The sequence below is a fragment of the Manis javanica genome, chromosome 10, assembly GCF_040802235.1.
Source record: "Manis javanica isolate MJ-LG chromosome 10, MJ_LKY, whole genome shotgun sequence".
In the NCBI taxonomy this organism is placed as follows: domain Eukaryota; kingdom Metazoa; phylum Chordata; class Mammalia; order Pholidota; family Manidae; genus Manis; species Manis javanica.
The window spans coordinates 38604345-38625054 of NC_133165.1; the positions used below are offsets into that span (position 1 = coordinate 38604345).

General features: G+C 40.4%; 1 long non-coding RNA gene across 2 annotated transcripts in view; it reads right to left on the reverse strand.

Moving 5' to 3' along the window:
* Positions 1-4513: 4513 nt before the first annotated feature.
* LOC140843730 (uncharacterized) overlaps positions 4514-20710 on the reverse strand; it is a 94930-nt gene continuing 78733 nt past the window's right edge. The window contains exons 3-5 of one of the 2 annotated variants that reach the window (XR_012121736.1): positions 14343-14453; positions 11268-11326; positions 9147-9210 (exon numbers count right to left, since the gene is read on the reverse strand). This is a non-coding gene — a long non-coding RNA (uncharacterized lncRNA). Of the gene's footprint in view, positions 4713-9146; positions 9211-11267; positions 11327-14342; positions 14454-20710 lie in introns of those variants that run through there. The other variant, XR_012121737.1, reaches the window with a different exon arrangement.

Here is a 20710-nt window from a genome sequence, read left to right on the forward strand (position 1 = left end):
TTTTTATTAGAAGAGAACATCTTTTCCAGAAATCCCCTAGCAGACTGTCTTTAGGTTCGATTGTCCAGAACTGGGACAGACGGCCACAGGTAGCTGCAAAGGGGGCTGCCAGCAAGTGCTAACCTGCCCTAAGCGGATGAGCAAGGCTGCCTTGCTGTACCCTAATGAGAGTGGGTCCTGTTATCAAGGATGAAAAGGGAATAGCCAATGGGCAAATGGCATGGATTAGGGGTCCCCCCAGTCCCATAATTGTTCCCTCACTGAGGAGCTGGTGGAAGCCTGCCTTCCCATCAGTTGCCAGAACTCACTGTTCATTGCTGCCCAAAGCCCACTGGGGAAGGGTATTGTGTGAGAAAGGATGGGTCACCATCCCACGCAGACAACTCCAAGGGATGCCTTAGGCCATCGGTTTCAGAATATTCACAAGCTTTCTCACTGACCACCGGATTCACGTTCTTGGGTAATTTCTGTATATACTTTGAGCCTCAATTTTCTCTCCTGTAAAAATGGGAATAATAATGCTCCACGGTTTGTAGAGAGGACTAACTGAGACAGTTCTACAGAACACTCAGTAAATGTTACTTGTCCTTCCCTTGGCATTCTAGGTGAAACTGAGCCCCAGAGAAGTTAAAAACTTACCTGAAGTCACAAAGCCAGAGGGTGGCAGACCTAAAATTTGAAACCAGATCTTGCTGATGCTGGACCTGAGCCACTTCTCTGTACCTGGGGCATTTTTCCACTTGGCATGTTCCAACACTTTCCTCTGAGACTTAATAACTTTTAGGTGTTCAAAAGTTTCTTGCTGACATACAGATTTTCCTGGGAAAGATACCACCATTATGAGCCAATTCCTGCTGGAAGATTGTTGTTCTTTCGACAAAAGGTCTTGTGGGAACTAAAGGCCTGGTGGGAAATAAGAGTAAGGACAGACTAAGAGGCCCCACAGGCATATTCTCCCACTCTGCAACTTTATCTCCAAAATCCCACCCAAAGGAGAGAGGTGAATATAAGCCAGGGTATCACCACCCCAAACATTTTGTATTTTCTTTGTGCTGATAGAACAAGGATAGAAATGTAATACAGAATTATGTTAAATCACATTAAATTAGGGCAGTGTTCAGATCCTGGCATGGACTTTAGATCATAACAGTTTATCAATCTTTGAGCTGTATTCAGTCAGAATTAGGTCTGTCAGCATAAAGCTGGATTTTTGGCAATACAACTGTTTTCAGCAAGAACTTATAGGTATGTTTCAAGTCAAGAGTTGGAATAAACATGTATTTCCTAGCTCTGTCAGCTGGGAGGGACTAGAAGCAACTACATTCCATTAACAATGAGCATATCAAGTGCCTGTGTCTTGTCTTCTAATGCAATTATCCAGTAAAAGGAACCAGGTCTCCCTAGAGATACAGCTGAGGTTAGGACAGGGAAGACACAAGACATCTTGTAGTACCAAAAAGTAAAGAAGTACTCAAAAAACAAAGTATAGGTACATGTCAAAAGAATGCAGGAACCAATCTGAAAGATCCTCAATCGTCAAAGCTGTAATAATCTGAGCAACAAAATAGTGTAGTATTGATTGAAAATGCAAAGTATGCGTGAGTCCATTCTGCTATAAATAAATGACCAAATAAATAAATAATTTTAGACTTAGAGACAAGTCTCCCTTACAGAAAAATTCCAAATAATTTGTATGGATACCCTTTCCCTCTAGGCAATGGAGCTGAATGTCCTACACATACACACACACCCCTTGAGTGTAGGGTGCACTTTGTGACTTGCATCTAAAGAAAATGAATATGCAAAAGGGAAAAAATAAAAACAACTTTACAGTGAAGGAATCAGGCAATTCCTTAGCCAGATGATCAAGGTTAACACCAGTGACAAGTCATATTAATTAGTATATCACTTTGATGTCATATGATGGTACTTTATTTTGTAGTCTTCCTCCCAAAACTCATAAGCTCAGTCTAACCATGAGAAAAACATCAGACAAAACCAAAGTGAGTGAATTCTACAACATACCCAGCATTATTCCTCAAAACTGTCAAGGTTATAAAAAACAAGGAAAGACCTAAAAAACTGGCACAGAGCAGAGGAGACTAAAGGGAGATGACAATTAATGTAATGTGGTTTCTTGGATGGAATCCTGGCAGGGAAACAGGACATTTGTGAAAAAAAAAAACAAAGAAACTACTGAAGTAAAGTCTAAAATTTAATTAAAAATAATATGCCAACACTGGGTTCTTAAATTTACCATGGTTTGAATTGCCTTTGCACCTTTTCTTTAAATCTAAAACTATTCTAAAACAAAAAAGGCTATATTTTTTACGTGCAGAGTAAGTTGGAAAAGTACAAACCCTGGCATGCTTAGAGTACTAGGTGATGGACACAATGAGGGGAGATGAGGCCTGAGGGTGTCTGGGGTCAGATTCTAGGAGCTTTGGGAGCTACATGAAATAGGAACAATAGGCCAGTAGTGGCCTTAAAAACTAAGGGTTTTATTAGTCTCACAAAAAAAGTAGTCTAGGCGTAAGCTGCACTAAGCAAATAGAGTTCTTGCTCCCGCCATCATTAGCAGGTGGTTTCTGTCTTTCATTTTCATGATTATAAAGTGCCATATTGCATCAGCATTCCTGCAGGAAAAACTGAAGAGTGGCTAAGGACCAACAGGGCCAGACAGGTGAATCTGTTCCTCTTAGAGAGCTTTCCCACAAGCCCCACGCAGTGAACTTCCACTTATTCTCATTGGCCAGACTTGGATCATGTGGACATTCCTGGCTGCTGGAAAGTCTGAGAAGTCGGTATTCCTTAGCAGGCACAATGCCCACCCAAATAAATTAGCATTCTATTTGTGAAGAAGAGACGGATATAGAGAAATTAACTACTAGTATAGTTACATAGGCTGAGAGAAATGAATGACTTTTTTATTTTGTCCTATGGGTAGTGTGAGTTTCATACATTTTTGTGCAAAGAAATAACATGATCACATGTATGTTTTAGAAAGCACTCTCTGGCCACTCTATCCCTAAAGTAGAATAGCATTTCTAATTCTTTCTGGATCAAAAATTTCTCTGAAGATCTCATGATAGCTGTAGATTTTTTCCCCAAGGGAAAAAATGTATATATGCACACAATTTCCCAAGCAGTTACAGGATGGAATTCAAACTTTCTGAAGATCACAGATGTCAGGGAACAACTCCTAGCAAAATGGCTAAGTCAGAGGGTAGAGACATGAAGGCAGAAGGACTGATCGGGAAGCTCTGAAACTGTCCAGGGAGAGGGATGACAAGGGTCAACCTAGGTAGGTAGTCATAGAAATTGGGGGAAATGGATTAGAGAGACAACGTTAGCTGGAAACATCAGTACTTGTTGTTAAATTAGTTAGCCTAAAGAAATTGGTTGGGGACAGTCAGGGAAGTCAAAGATTACTGAGCATTTTCATCTTAAATAAGTGAAAGGATGGTTATGCTGATAACCACACAGGGACCATGGGAGAAGGGTAAGGGGGCAGGTCATGAGCAAGGTCTGAGCCTGAGCACAGAGTACCTGTGGTAGATCCAGGTGCAACACACAGCAGGCAGAATGAACTCCGGACCTGATCTGTGCGGGAAGCAGGGGCACCAAACCCTGTCCCATGTGTTCATGTTCAAAACATCCTGAAATCGGAGTCTTGCCATTTCTATATTCAGTCTAAAACTACTTCAAACATGACGATAGATTTCTCTCAACACAAAGCTCAACACATACACCAAAATGAGTATGTGACATACAAGAAGTAGAAGGTTTCCATCCATTTCTAATTTCAGCCTTGAAATTAGAATGTGCTCCTTCTAAGAAACATTAAACTTTGACATGTCCAAAGTCAAATTGATAGCATGGGCTATGAGTGTGAAAATCTTCTAATTATTCATCAGTAACAACTGAGCAAAGCTATGTAGTGTAAGTTACTGGAAACATGAGAAATAATTAGAATTCATTTGGGGAGGCAGTACAATGTAGTGGTTAGGAAGACAGGCATGGACAGACGATAGACAGAACTAGGTACAGACTGGTTTCAACACTAACTAGCAGTGTGATCTTGGGCAATTTACCAAACCTCTCCCAGCCTCCATTTCCTCATTCGTAAAAGGAGGCTTAAACAAAAAATAGTGCCACAATAGGGTAATTGTGAGAACTGAATAAGAGGCCATGCCTGCCACATTCTAAGTCCTTCAATAAATGTTAACTCCTAGTGGTAGCAGTTCGGTAATAGAAGTAGTAACGTCTGCCTGCTGAGCTTCACATGCATCCTGATTCTGTATCATAATAAACAAGTTTCTTAAATTATTGTAGAAATGTTTTTAGTTACATAGTCACTCATCAACTTGCAAGAATGTATCATATTTTACAGTAAATAAGTAACCCAACATTAAATCACTTCATTTTGTCACCAGTTGACAATCTGAGGAAAAAGGACGCCTGTTTAGAAGAGGAAGAAAAGTGAGTCAGTTGTTACTTTTTATTTGTTGTTTCAGATAGCTGACATTTTGAAACCTTCATTTCGAGAAGAAAACTCAGGCTCACAGTTGTGAATTTTCCCCTTTTTGTAGAGAAACATGGCTTTCCTAACCCTAGAAGGACTCCAAAAAAAAGCCGAGGTGACAGGCATTGTGATGTCACAGATGTTCCGCAAAAACTTGATGACGTGCCAAGCCAAACCGACAGGACTGCTGGAGGCAAGACCACAACAAGGTTAGTAAAACATCAGCAAAAACAAATCCCACCTATTTAAAGGATGACATTTGATGGACTTGGAATGGAATTAGCTCTCTTTATAACAAAAGTTTAAGGGCGGTTGGTTACCTTACAAACAATGAAAGAAACTGTAATTAATTAACACCAGTCATTGTCCATAACAAAGAAGACACAATGGGTCACCATTCACCTCACTTGCATTCAATTCAGAAGACACGTCTCATGCAAATACACCACTTTATTTTAGGTTTTCTTAGTTTGGTGATGGATTGAAGCCAGGAACCTTGAATACAGCAAAGAACGTTTTCTTCTGAGCCCTTTCGCACACCTCCACTTGGTGTCCTGAATGTTGTGGGCTGCTAAGAACTGCTGATAATGTTGACCTTGAGATGAGTAATTAGAAGAAAAATTAATTCTAAATCTCGAGTGTCAATGAATTCTTTTAAATACTATAATCCATTTCAGAGACTGCAGACAAAACAGAGCAGGGATTAAAAGCCCCTCTCAGTAGCTGTGAAGTTGGGAGCCCTGAGTCTCAGGTTCATTACCCTCAGAATGGAAATTTAATGACAGGGCCTACCTCATAAACTTGTTCTGGGGATTAAGTGAGAGCACACCTATCATACTTTTAGCACAGGGCCCCAAAAGATGTGAGACACCAATAAATAGTCCTCTTTGTAAATAATTAGCAAATATCCCTCCAGTGGCTGCTATAGAGGAGGTAAAATTTTTTCTCTGGGCCTAAGAATTAAACCAACATAAAACGGATGAGCAGGAGAAAAGCATACACATTTTATTTAGTAAATTTGACATCTTCATGGAAACTTCACAAAAAAAAAATGAAGACCCAAAGAACAATTGGGGCCCACATCTTATATACTAGGTCAAACATAGAACAATAAATTGCAAAAATGTGACAAAACAAAGGGGTCTAGGCGAACAGTTTGTAAGGCCGGAGGCACTGGAGTGAGGAAAGCGAGGACTGTGCAAATGGAACAAAGACAGCACCAAATAGTTCTGTGCCATATAAGGAAGGAATGGACAGCTCTTCCAGGATTCCAGTCCCGTGACTTGCCGACAAACCCGGGATGCAGACCTCCTCCATCCGAAAGGAGGAGACCTCTGGCTGTCCATCACCTGACCCTCAGCCAATAAAAAATTCCCCACATACCCCTAGTGCAGCCCACTTCCCCTTCCCTTCCCTGTTCTCTTGAAAACTCCCCGCCTCCCCTCCTGGTGCAACTTCCCCAGCCTGTGTTTCAGACTGGTGAACCTTGCTGGGGAATTGCACTCAAATAAACTGCCTGGCCCTTTGTTGCCTCTTGTCGTCTGCTTATTTCGGCTAGAATTTATCTTACACAGTTAAATGTGGAAAAGTAACTAGGATTGTAAGGGTTATTAATAAGGCCCGTTTGCACAGAGTTCTCTCTCCCTGGACTTTGTATCTCTGGTGATAAGAATGTTTCTTTCCTCCTGGTGCAGGAAAGCACCTTTCACAGGGAGTTTTCTCTCCCATGTTCATGAAGAAAAAGGAAGGTCAAAGTCCCCTTCTTGTATCTGCTGCTCTAGTATCTTTAATTTACAATAATCAATATGCCAAAGTGGCATATTTTGGACTGGCATGTTCTGACAGCCTACACTGCCTTCACATCCTTGGTGTATAACCCAAGTCAAAGGTGATCAAATAAGAACTGCCTTGGGAGGTAGGAAGTTATAATCTATTTTTCACGGTGAAGAAACTAGGTAGAGAGAGGTTGCCTTGCCCAAGGCCACACAAAGCCAGAATTTGAACCCAACTTCCTTTGAATTTAGGGCAGTTCTTCACACTTTTCAATGACTGTGTTCCTCAGAAGAGGCATGAAGTTCATCAGAAGACCTACTACCCACAATACAAAGAACTTACAGGGCAGTGAAGAAGGCATGGATTTGAGAAAGGACATCATGTCTTAGTATATCAAAGACACTGAGAACCTTCTCCATGAATCCTTTCTCCACAAAGGCAGCTGATGTGATCGCCCTGGGATCAAAGACACACCAGTCCCAAAGACCAAATGATCCTTAACCTCAAAGATGCACAATCAGCTGTGTTGCTGAAGCTGTGAAGCCAGGGTGGAGAAGGGAGGCCCAGGAGAAAAGAGAAGGGGCTGTGTAGGACTCAGCCTCTTCCTAGCCTAAAGATGGAAGGAAGGATAGTATTTCACACTGGAATAATCACGGTAAGACATGAATTTCATCAAGGATTTTTCTCAAACCATATTTTCATCTGGTTACAAAGGTAATACATATTCATTATAATAGACTTGGAAAACATACAAGTAAAAATACCCCTAGTCACTTATAATACCCCTACCAAACATAACCACATTTAACAGTCTGATGCATTAAATTGTTTTGTTTTATGTGAATGCATTTTAATGCCAAAAAATGATATCATTCTGTTCTTGCTAGTTCATAACCTGTTTTTTGGGTAATATTTGATCCACATTTTCCCTAAGCATAACTGTTCCCCTCTGAGTTCCACGATAGCTCATGTAATGGCTGCAGGCATGGTACTCCCCTGTGTGCATCTATTAGAACTTATTCAAGCAAGCTCTAATTCTGAGATGTCAAGGTAGCTCTTACATCTAGATCTGTGTATATGTCTACCTCTTTACTACTATATTGCTTTTTGCATAAATCTATTTAGCCCAATCACAATTATCCTCTAGAATAAATTTCTAGATGTAACTGCTAGGTCAAATTACATGCTTATTTTTAAGGCTTTTAACAAATACTGCCAAAATACCCTCCACAAAGGATGCAGGGATTTATACTCCCACTAGCAATGGATGAGAATGCTGTCTTCAAAAACAAGGAATGGAAGCAGCTCTGTTAATGTAGTTTAACAGTCAAAATGTAATTAGATTAAAGCAAGAATGACTTTATTCTATCTTCTCCACAGGGCTTGCTTCCCTTTCAGGAACTCCCCAGCCTCCTTGGACCCATTGTCTTATCAAGAGAACAGCCCTAACTATATCACTGTTCTGTCCAGGAAACAATGGTGTCCACTCCCTATATACCCCTGGATGCTGCTGAGGTAATCCACTGGCTAGATTTTATCTAACTTTGTAAATGTATATCCTTTTGAAGACATGATTGTTTTTTGGCTTGCTGGCTAAGAGAACATTCTTTTGAAGCTAAGAGATCTATTAACATATAAAAGGACAGTACACCTAGGCAAATCACGCTCAATTCAGATAATCTATCTGCCTGGAAAATTACTTAAACTATATAAAAGTTTACATCTAAAATCCCAACAGATTTGACCTATGTGGGTTCCTTTAATGATAAGAAAGGCTCATCGATCCTAAAAACCTAAAACGCCCAGGATCATAGTAAGGAAAGATTGCAAGCTACTGATAAAGTAAGTAGTTATTGGAGTTCAGATCAATTCAGTTCCAGTCTATTGGAGAAAAGCTAATTTATGGCAGAAAACCATGATTAATTTTAGAATAAACAATATTATGACTCAAGTGAATTATGAGTAACTGGAGAGAGGAAGCATGTTTAGTAGAACATGACTTATTCACACATGCAATTCTTTCTTTAGCTCAGTAAAGTTAAGTGTGGCAAAAAGACCAGAAACAGCTTCGCATTTGGAATATGCAATTTAAATTAAGTAAAGATTACTCCCAGGTAGTTTATTGCTTTAACTATATCGAGACATGTCCCTGTAACAGACAGCATAATGAGTCTCATTTCATTTTTGGTTTGTGACAAATACCTTCAGTTAGTTTTGCTTTATTGGCCTCATGCAATTTATTGCAGTACTGGAATGCGATTGTAATGCAACTAGTATTTTAGTTTTATCTTCCGCTGGTAATTTTTCTCCTTTATGGTGACTGTACTGTCTGCATTAGTACAAGCCATAGAAATTATACAGTGTGGAACTTTGTTTTCAGCAGCTCCCTTCCTCATGAGGAGCAGAACCAGAAGAGCCCCCTCCCATGATATGGCCAAATAGGTGCCAGGGGAGGTGCGACAACATAAATAATGGCATTTACAGCTCAATAAAGTGATCTATTTGACTAAGAATTATTAGAAAGCCTAATTTTCTCAATGACTCAAAAAGAGGTGAAATATTCTTTAAAATCTTCTAAGTATTCTTCAAATAAATCTGTGGAATGCAAACCCAGAGCCAAAGCTGGAAGCATTTGGGGAAGACTAGAATCCTTCAGGTATTCTTCAAAAATATGTTTATTTAGCCTGGTTTGCATTTAGTGATATGATCAACTTCACACCTACTAGGAAATTATTTAACTGTTTCCAATTTCCTGAAAGTTGGCTAAACAATGTGCTAAATATGATTTTACCTGTAGTTAGATCAGATCAATAGTACACATCATTACCTTAAGGGTGGTTTTCTATGAAAGGAAGGAAGAGAAATGGGTCTTCCTATCCTGAGAGCTCCTTATTCTAGGCACCTTTGCAGAGCTGTCCAAGAAAGGAACCAAATTAAGTCAGATTAGTCATTTGGGCCTGGCTGAAAACATAGTTCTCAGTCACATTCTTTCATCTTGCCTAAATTTTGTTATGAATAATTCATCGCATACACTAAGGTATATATCTTTAGAAGTCCCCTGTGAAAATCCAGATTTCCCTGGTAGGGTGACACGGCAAATTATTATCAGTCCTTACTTCTTAATAAAATGAGTTTATCAAATTGATATACAAACACAACAGAATTATGGTAGAATAGCATATGGGATGGTTAGATTTTGATGGAAAGGATAATCCAAAACATAAATTTAGCACATAATAATCTCAGGTATCCCAGGGCAGTGGGGGTCCAGGACCAGCCAGGAAACAGGCCAGAATAGTAGTTACTAGAAAGGAAAACTGAAAGAGCTTCATAAAGAAACAATTGTAATGAAAAATAATAACAAGCATTGGCAAGTATGTGGAGAAATTGAAACCTTCAGCATTGCTGGTGTGAATGTAAAGTGGTGCAGGCATTGTGGGAAACAGTCTGGCAGTTCCTCAAAAGGACGCAGCAATTCCATTCCTAAATATATACCCAAGGGAATTCAAAACATATGTCCACACAAAAGCTTCTAGATGAATGTTCATAGCAGTATAATTCATAACATCTAAAAAGTGGAAACAACTCAAATGTTCAACAAGTGAATGGATAAAATTTGGTATAGCCACACAATGGAATATTATTTAGCAATAGAAAATAATGAAGTACTGATTCATGCTACAACATGAATGAACCTTGAAAACAGGCTAAGTAAAAGACACCAATCACAAAAGACCACATATTGTATTATTACATTTATATCAAATGTCCACAGTAGGCAAGCTTAAAGAAATAGAAAGATTAATTATTGCCTTGGGCTAATGAGTAGGGAAGGTGGGAAGTGATTGCTAATGGGCCTGGGGTTTCTTTTAGGGGCATGAAAATGTTCTAAAATTAGGCTATGATGATAGTTGCACAACACTATGAACATACTAGAAAAACATCAAATTGTGTACATTAATAAATGGTATGTATGTTGCATCTCAATATAGCTATTTATAAAATTAATTGTACCTGGGATCAGCCCAGGTTCCTATTCAGTCTTATTACCTATATTTCTATTTAATTTCTAAATAACTTATTCTGAGAGAGCATAGAAATGGAGAAACCAAAAATTTTAAATGTAAACAATGTGGAACCAGAAATCAAATAGAACTGGATTTGAATCTGAAGTCCATCGCTTCTTGGACCCCTGAGGTAGACAGTCTGCCTAAACAATGTCTGTTTGCTCTTGCTCTGACCAAGCATTGAGCTCCAGCCCCAGCCTATTTGCCATCCTATCTTGCTGTTAGTAAACACCTATGTCTTCAAAATACGTTCCATATTTTTAAGTTTTCATAAATAACATTCTGAGGTCCAAAGGGTGTAGAATAAAAAGATCGTCAACACAGGCAGATTAAACATAGTCTTGATTGTCATCCAACACAACAGAGCCACCAGGAGAATGCTGAGCTGGCCTCTTAATTTGAATGTCAGGAAAGAAAAAATACAAATTTGACAAAATCAAGGAATTAACATTACAATTGGAACACATAGAAAGCTACACAGAAATTCAACTTAAAAGACACTCATAAATAATTTCACTTGCCAAAAATTTACTTTTAATGGAATTTGAACTTAGCCTTAATAGGTAGGGTGGCATAGTTCCCTGTAACATGACATCTATAAGGAACTAAAGTGAAACAAATAACTACTTCCAGCTGAGTCTTTGGAGCTCACAGTCTGAAGAATACCTCTCCATGTTTCATAGAGTCCAGAATTCTCTACAGCTGGGTATAAAAAACTCCTCCATGACAATATATCTCATTATCTTTAAGACAAAGTGCAGATATTTACCCTAATCCTTACCCAAATTTCTACATGAAATGACTCTTCTGATTATATATCCCTCAGACTGAACATAAAGTAGTAAACTTCATCTTCAAGGAACTTTCTGTCATGTATCAAGGGTATACACTCATTAACTCACTGGATTTATTCTCTGAATTCCATTGTCTTTTTTCTCAGTAAGCCTCTCAAATAAGTATCCTGCATGAAGAACAAAAAGGTTTTAGATACAACTTATCCACAAGTACAACCCTACACTCTGCTTCCTGCATATGATAAATCTTCTTGAGGAGTTAGTTATGAGCAATGTAAGACTTCATAATATTTATAAGTCTATCATCAGCCTTTGATTCTGTAGGCAAGGACTGTCTTTGCACTAAACTTAATGATATTGGCAAAAATCTCAGATGATTTACATTGCCTAAAACCTGTATCATAATACTGTTGCCAGAATCAGATAACTAGGAATGATCGTATGCCAGACAAAATTCCATTTTTAAATAGAATAAGACAGGGCTTTCTGAGTCCTACTTCATTTTAACTAGTATAGATGAGGCAACTTGATTCCCATTTCAGATGCAATGAATGTCTGCCTCCCCACCATAGTTAACAGGAAGATGGATGAGCACACTGGGATGAAGCTTTACAACACATAGAGCTTTAGGACCCCGCTCAAATTGTTGGTTAATCAGTGTCAAAAAGAGAGGTTCAAATTCAACTATGCCAAAAATAAATGATTGATTTGGACAGGAATCTATCGACATTCAAGTGGGCAATGCTACAGAGTTCTATCCATCAAGTTATCAGATGCTATGATCCAAAGGTATGATTTTTAACTAATTCATCCTGGTGGACCTATCAGAGGGCAGTGTGCTTCTAAAGAGGCTTCCGCAGGGTCTCCCTGCAGGTCACTTCATCTCTGGGAAGCCAACAAGAACCATGGCCTTAGAATTTTCTTTACTAAAATGCTCCTTTGCTGGTACTGTGATGTGGAATTATAGGGCCTCAAATGAGAACTTCTCCAGGCATTCAAGTATATTCTAGCTTCATTTTAAGGAAAATGTTTTTTTGTCTACAGGCTCCCCCATGGCTTACCACCACACAAACGTGAGATACCCTCTGCTTCAGAGCAAAAAACACAGGTGTTCACAATTTCTTTCCTGAATAGAAAGTCATATTTGTCAACTGGGATCCAAAATACATTATCTATTGCTTCCCTGGACAACAATACAATCAATTGAGAGCTCCCATTCTGAAGCTGACTCTGCATAATTCATCAGAATCATGACTGTCTGTTTGTTTAAGGGGTGGATTGTTTATTTGTTATCTTAGAATCACAAAGATAGAATCACTATGGGATGGAGAACCAGACAGAGCTTCAGCTTACGGGTATAATGCCCAAAACCACACAACAGAACTGAGTGGATGAGGAAACCACTGACACTAGCCCTGAGCTCTGAACACTTCAGTTGGCCCCTCTGCCTCTTTAACACCAGGAATGTCAGTTTGTCACCACTGCTAATGCCTCCTGTACTGAGAGAACTCCACGTGTCTGCCTTCTTGTAACTTTGAGACCAAAGTTAGAGTCTGACATGGATGTAACCAATCGGCAGAGCCTAAGTCCCATGCCTGAGCCCTCATTTCAAGAGACACTAAGAAAACAAATATTGACTATTTTTAGTCTATACAGGGTAGTTTTTGCCCCAAGTCAAGACTCTAAAAATGAAGAGTTCCCTGAGCAAAGGAAGGCATTTAGTTGCTGCCTGGCCATAATGAATGACAAATATCTACTACAACTACCACTTGGTACCATACTTGTATTATAGTAACTAGTATGTAAGAAAGAATTTATGCAAAAAGCAAGCTGTTTTTTAGGTCCACAATGCCAGGGGTTCCAAATTCTAACTATTCATCAGAATGATTAGGGAAACTTTGTTCGGGCAGCACATGTGGACATTCTGATTCAGGACCTTGTAATCTATCTTTTTAACAAATTCCTCAAATGATTATACTATAATCAGTCTTCAGTCATTTGGAAAATACTTGTTGAAACCCTGTCCTTATATTCCTAGCCCACAGAAAGCAAACACTGGCCTGCACTAGTTTTGCTCCAAAAGGTGAGACTGTATAAGGGACCCATCCTCATATTCTGTAGTTACTGGGAAAGACACCAAATTCAAGGGAAAATAATAGATAATGATTAATTTAAGTGTTCTTATCCATATGATGAATAATTGTGCAGAAATTGTAAATATTTATTACAAAGACTTTTTAATAGCATTGGGAAATACCTATTACACAATACCAAGAGAAAAAACATAATGTTCAATATTACATTTTGTGTATGTATGTGTAACATGCTCTCAACCATGTAAAATTAATGCACTCATATTTGTGAAGAAAGTAAGATTCATTGTGTGTATTCCACACCTTCCCTACTCTGTCCGCTCATGGAAGAGAGGCCAAAAAACTAGGAGGAGGATTTAAGCAAAGAAGCTGAGTCTTTCAACAGCTGAGAGAGAGGAGAAAACGAGAGCAGTTACAAAAGAGAGGAAGTATCTCTTAGATGTGGCTGTGACTTATCAAAATGGTCCAACCAGGACTTTTTCAGGGAATTCTGGAACACAGATCTCTCACCTACTAGATATAGAAGAGAAAGCACTTAGCCCAGGGATAGGATTTAGGATGAATAATCCTTTGTTGTGGGGAATTGTCCTATATATTCCTGGCCTAAACATATTAGATGTCAGTAGCTCCTCCTCCCCAGCTGTGGCAACCAAAAATGTCTCCTGACATTGCCAAATGTCCCTTAGGGGCCCAAATCACCCCCATTTGGAAACCACTGCCCTGGAAGCAGCTAAATGCCAAATTGGGCAAAGCGAATAGCCAGCCCTTCTGAGAACTGAGCCAACTCCGAACAAGTAGAATTGAAAAAAGCTCACATTGTTTGTGCCCACAAAAAGCCTGGCCTGAGGCCAGACTTAATCAGAGCCTCTACATAAGCTTATAACACCCCCTCTTTCTTTTGTGAAGCTAGTTGAGGTTGAATTTTTTCTTATTTGCATCAGAAATCACCATCTCTGATGCCCTTAAAGTTTTTTCAAGAGAATCAAGTTTAGTGAAGAAATTGGATAAAAGAATCAGAATTCTGAAAACATCCTTAGCTGGTTAGAAGGATAGAGCATCTACCCAGAGTTCCAAGGGGTAAAATGGTCACCTGAGAGAAGTCAAGGTGGCTCCATTTTCAGGAGTGGAGTCCAAGTTCACAACCATTCACGGGATGCAGGAACCACACGCTGAGAATTCAATATGTAGAGCAGCTCGCAACCTGAAAGGCAAACATGGAAACACCTAGCTGCAACACTTCTGAAACTGAGAGTCATGAGTCATCCAAACAAAATCCATTTTGATTCAAGGTGGGCTCTCAGCAAACCATTACTTAACAGGTTGAGATCTTATGTTGATAGATACAGAATTCCAAAGTAACTAGTGAGGCAGACTTCCATGCAGAAATTTTGAAAGAGATTATCAAGAACTAGTTAGACGACTCTTAACCCCTCACCCACATCAGGGTGGGGACTTGGATAGTGGTGGATTTCTTTGGAGAGAGTTATTGGTGTGCTTAGATTCACTCCACACAATGGGGAGAAAGAAAGGAGCAAAGGGCAGAGAGCTGGACTAGTGTTCGACTCCCACCTGAGAAATCCAGTGTGTAAGAAGCAATCTGTAGGCTATGCACAAATAAACCAGAAAACAGATGCTCTGGGATCACCTCCAGAAGGTGCTGGGGCAAAAGATACATGTGTGTTTCCCATGGACAGGATGTGGGCTACATGGAAGAGGAGGCTGACATAAGGTTCAATGAGAAGTGTGAATAGGCATCAGTGGAGAGAAACTGAAGGTACCACCAAACCCTAGGAGCTGTAAAAAGAACATGACACAGCTGAAAGCACGTTCATCACACAGAAGAAAAGAACTTTAGACAGATGGGAAGGGCAGTCTTGGAAGAATCCATAGCCACATCTAAGGGAAACAAGTCAAATTTAAACACTTGCCAGGCCCAGAGTCATTTAATCACAGTACCAATCAGTTAGGAATGTTCCCCTCCCCTCATGTTTTCCTCCAGCCCCAGGAGGATCAGAAACCATCCTCATGGATCTGGTAGAAAAGAACTGGGGAAAGAAAAAGCCCAACCATGCCCCCTTTTCAGGACAGCAGGCTGCAAGAAAGAGGCAAAGTCTTGGTCTTTTAATGAAAACTGAAATGATGATTATTACATGGGACTGAACACAGATATGTACTTGAGACTGTGTGTTCAATGTAAAGTGATTACAGAACTTTTTATTTCCTAAAAATGTAAAAAAGGCATGAAGCTAGTACAGGTTTATATCTAAGGACAGTGGAAAACTAGTTCAACTGAGAAAATGTTGAAGGGTGGCAGAAATAAAAAGTAGATTTGCTTTCTGATTACATATTTGCCCAAAGTACCAGTTATTTTTGCAATTCATATGAGGAAACTAATCCCCATGAGAAAGAGACAACAAAGGCAACAAATGCCAAATGTATATGCTTGAGAAATTTAGATAATGAATCAATCTTTTAAAAAAATCCTCAAAATAACAATGTTTAGTTTTTCAATACAAAGCAATAGAAGTCATTAGATAAGACTGGACATTATTTTAAAAGAACAGGAACACTTGAAAAAGCCTAGCTAAATAGAAATTTGCAAATAAAAAATATAGCCTATGAAATAAAAGTAACCATAGGGTAGGTTGGGCAACAATTTGACACTGGGGAAAAGAAATTTGGTGAACCGGACGGTAAATCTTGGGAAACCACCAGAGCTTCTTTGAGCAATGCTGGTGTCCCATCAACACTGGGTTTCCTCAGGATCTATTCCTACATGTTCCCCCTCCGACCACCACCTAGTTCCTACCAATTCATACCAATCAGGTCCTACGACCGGAGAATTGGGGTTCCATTTCCTCACAGAGCAATGACTGTAGTTCCTCACCTGGGCTGTTCTGTGGCCTGATCGTAACTCTTGGTCAGAAAGTTATGAGTGGCAAGATCCTAAGGAAGACAAACATCATCTTTTGTGGGTTTCCAGGCAGGAGATGGCTCGCTTCTCTTAGCCAGAGATTCTGCTTCTGGCAGTTCACTGACAGGAGAATCTAGGGGCTTCAAGATTCTCAGGCCTGTCTATTCAAATGTCCTAATGCCAGAATTCATTGTCTTCTCTTGTCAGGGCCCTGCCTTAAGTATCGGAGATCTGGTGGGGCAGAGATCTTTGTAGCTCTGCTATCCTTACAGTCAGTTCCTGAGCTTGGATTTCACGCTGTCTGCCCTGCAGCTGCAGGAGATGAATCTCTTTAAAAACTGCCTTGGGGGCTTTCTGACATTCACAGTGTGTCTGAATTGACGGTTAGCTGAATTGAGCCTGCATTTTCTATTTTCAGGGCTCCTGTAGCAGTCAGAGTTTGATCTGGAAAATAGAACCACTAGAAATGATCTAGAATATGGATTTATTGCAGGGATTCAGCCTTATGTGATCGTGAGAGCTAGTGACAGAGTCTATGTGCAGCTGTTGCACCTGTATGCAGTGCTAAGTCTACAGCAGGCTGGGCAGCAGTCTGGCCCAGTCAGAGAAGCCGAAGGAGGAGGTCTGGTGGGAGCTGGAAAAGCTGTGGGCTGGCAACTGCTTCACACCCACAAAGTGAGCCAGCAGATCAGCAACAACATTCGTGAGCACAACAGCACCTGGTACCCTCTTCACTTTCTGCTGTGGTCTGAATATGCCCCCTCCCTGCAAATTCATATGCTGAAATCCTAATAATCAATGTGATGGTGTTAGTAGCTGGGGCCTTTGGAAGGTGCATAGGTCCTGAGAGTGCAACCCTCATGAATGGGACTAGGTCTCATAAAAGAGACCTACAGAGCTCCCTAGTTCCTTCCACCATGTGAAGATACCATAAGAAGTATTTGACTGGGAAGAGGACCCTCACTAGACCACACTGGAACCCTGTTCTTGGACTTCTGACCTTTAGATCTATGAGAAATAAATTTCTGTACTTACAAGCTACACAGTCTGTGCTGTTTTGTTATAGCAGCCTGAACAGACTAAAACACCTTCTGATTATAAAATATATATGGCTAGCTTTCAAGTCTCCCACAGATCATATGGCCCAAGCTAAACTAGACTGAGCAGGAAAGGGAATTCTAGGAAATATAGTCCAAGCTTAGCTCAGGTGACCCAGAATATATCTACCACAGTGTGTAAAGCAGTTAACAAAACTCAACTCACACTACAGTCCTTATAATTACCATTGTCTCCATAGGGCTCAAATGTTACCACTACTATATAAATAGTGTCTCACCCTCCCCCTGCCCTTCAGGCCACTGTCCTGGCCAATCTAGTAACTGGTGCTACTAGAGGTCAGGAGTCATCACATCACCTATCACAGGCAGTGGAGCTCCTATCGCGTGCTAATCAGAGCGATCCCAGATCCAGAACCCTGCCTGAAGCTCTGTGCTCTAGACCAGTTTGGCCTGGATTTCCTCTGGAATGCAGACCTTGAGACAAGAGCTTGTATGCAGGCAGCTATTTTGGGGAGGGGAGGTAATCCTAGGGATAGAAGGAGGGGACAGGGGAAAAGGACAGCCAAAACAAGGGTGAATCCTTGAGTTCCTCACCACCATGGAAAACAGAGGCTTGGCCCTGCCAGGAGCCCAAGAAGCCACGTAAAATGCACCTCAGAGCTGTCCACAGGGGAGATGGATAAGGGGAGTATTTATCTACCTTCTCCAATCCACACTGGACAAAGCTGGCATCCTAAGGTGTCATCTTTCTCACTTTCAGGTGCTCCTGCAGGCATCCCCATACCCTGGCCCCCTAGAAGCCAAGGACAGAAAGTGAAAGCCAGGAGGAGCAGCCATCCAGGGGCATCAGGTCTCGCCTGCACGGATCTCGTGGTTGCAGCAATGGCCAAAGTGAAAAGTGAGGAGCGAGGATGTGAAGTGGGTGGAAGTGCCAACCAAGGTAAAGAGGACAAGGGAAAGGAAGAGGATACAGGGAGGAAACAAATCCAGAAAGCTCTCACCCCTCGAGGAATTCCTGATCAGGTAAAAATCAGAGATGCTTCAAGCAGAGGGTCAGTTGAACAAGCGGTTATCATGGACCCTCAGGCCCTCCCAGCCACAGGTTGATGAAACTATTGGTCTGCACATACCCCTCCCAAAGTTTCCCCAGGATGGCGATCCCCCTGTTCCCCTTTGCTCTCCTAAATTATGCTGAACTTACCCACAGCCAAACTCCAGATGGAAGTGACCTGCAAAAATGAAAGGTCATAATGATGAGGGTGAACACCAGATGTCTAAGTGGCCCAGTTATACACATTTTATTGACTAAGGACTAAGAGAGAAAAATAGAGAGAGAGACTCCTGTTATGAAGCAAGGAGCACGGGGCTGGTGCTATAGAATGGCTCAGAAGAATGAAGATCTAAATGCCCTCACCAGTGAATCATGCCAAGAACACTCCATCACAGCTTGAACTCTTCCATGACATGTTCCCATTTTCGATTTTGTCTCTAAAGAACAGCTCTGTTGAGTTGTCTTACAGTCTACCCATAGAGATTCCCTTTTCTACTGCAGCCACCTTAGAAATGTTTCCAGAGAGGCAACAGCTCCTCCAAGATGTGTAATCCTTATCAATGCAACAAACGGCCTATCAAAGCAGCAAAGATCACATGGCTGTTAAGATAAAGGTTTAGCGGTTCCAGGGTGGGCTTATCAGGTTTAGCAGTAAGTGAGTTTTGTTGCTTCAACTGCATTTGAAAAGTTCATTGATTTGTAGCTAATACCAATAGTTTCAGGAGTAACAGCCTGTGGTTTGCAGAATCAAAGCCTTTTCCTGAATCAATAATAGATTCACTGAGGTGGCCTGAGCATCTATAAAGAGGGGAGAAGATGAGAAAGACACCTGGGTAGAGAGAAGGAGTAAATTTGCTAAGACCATTAAGTGGTTTATCAAAGAGAAAAAATGATACTTTCCTTCCCAAAGTGGCAGAAATTAAGTATTTTAAGAATTCAAAAAAACAAGGAGACCATTGTTTTGAAAAAAATTTGTAGATTAAATATGTGTACACATCCATATAATAAATGGACTCCGAGGGGGGAAAAAAGTCAAACTGGAATTTTTTTAAAGCTCATCAATTGGTTTAATCTTTTTCAGGACAACTTTTCCACATCCTGAGCTTGGCACAACTGAGTATTTTTCTAGACCCAACTTCTTGGACCTGTACTTCTCTTTTTTCCTTGGGGAAAATAGATACGTACATGCACACACACACACACACACACACACACACACACACACACACACACACACACTAAACAAACAAACAAAAACATTACATTAGCCCTGACCACACTAAGATATATTTCTAATAATACCTTAGCGCTGTGTTGGACTTTCATAGTATTTTTTCAGACTACTCCATTTGAGCTTCATAGTAATATCATGTCAGCTGAGAGCTGTTATTTGTATCCCCTTTTGAATGAGGAAAAGTTGAGTCTTTGAGGGAATCAAACATTTAGCCCAATTCTCCTAGTGGTGCTCAGACAGACATCACTAATTGATCAAGGAACTCTCTCCCAAGAAGCACAGACTAAGCCTCAGAAACCTTTCCTCAGCAGACCTCCAAGCAGCCGCTATCAATTGCTAGAAGATGACATGAAAGATAAAACCTATTATCCTCCTGGACCCAGGTGATCTGCCCGAGGTTATAGGACTACTTCATGGTAAAGCCAAGTCACATACCTCTTCTTTCAGTGCTTTCTTAATAAAGTAGAAAGCTTTTACTCCTATGAGGTGGGCTTGCCCTGGCTGTAAGCTATAGCCTCCTGCAGATTTTTTGCCTCTCTGCATGCATACTACATTCATGCTTAATATGTAGGCTGCTTAAGACATAACAGAGAGTTCCTAGAAACTCTGAAATGACATATGTGGATCACATTATACTTCTATCAGACTGTTGCTCTAGATGATGATCAGGATCTTTTAAAGAATGGTATTATTTAATTTAAATATTTATATAAGTAAGTAAGCAAATTAGTAATATAATTTCAGGCAATGATAAATGCCAAGAGAAAAATGAAACAGGGTAAGGAGAGAAATAATGACAATTGGGAGGAGGTGGGGTAAGCAATTTTATATAAGATGGTCAGGTAAAGTCTCTCCAAGGAGGTGACATTGGAGCAGAAACTTGAATGAAATGAAGGTTGTGCCTCTGAAGGTCTGGAGGAAAAGTCTTCTGGAAACAGCAAGAGGAAAGGCCTTCAGAAGGAGCAAGCTGTGTATGAGGAGGAATAGCACGGGGAATATGCTACATGTCAGGGAGGCCATGGTGAGGAGTTTTAATTTTATTCTAGGCATGGTGGGATGCCTATGTAAAATTTAAAGTAGTTAAGTGTAGTTTCAGGGAGAGGAAATCCCAGGGCAAAATACCTGTAAAACCAAAATCAGTCAAAGGGACAAATAAAGTTTAAAACCCATTTATCGCTTACAAACTGCGGTCTGGGGCTGC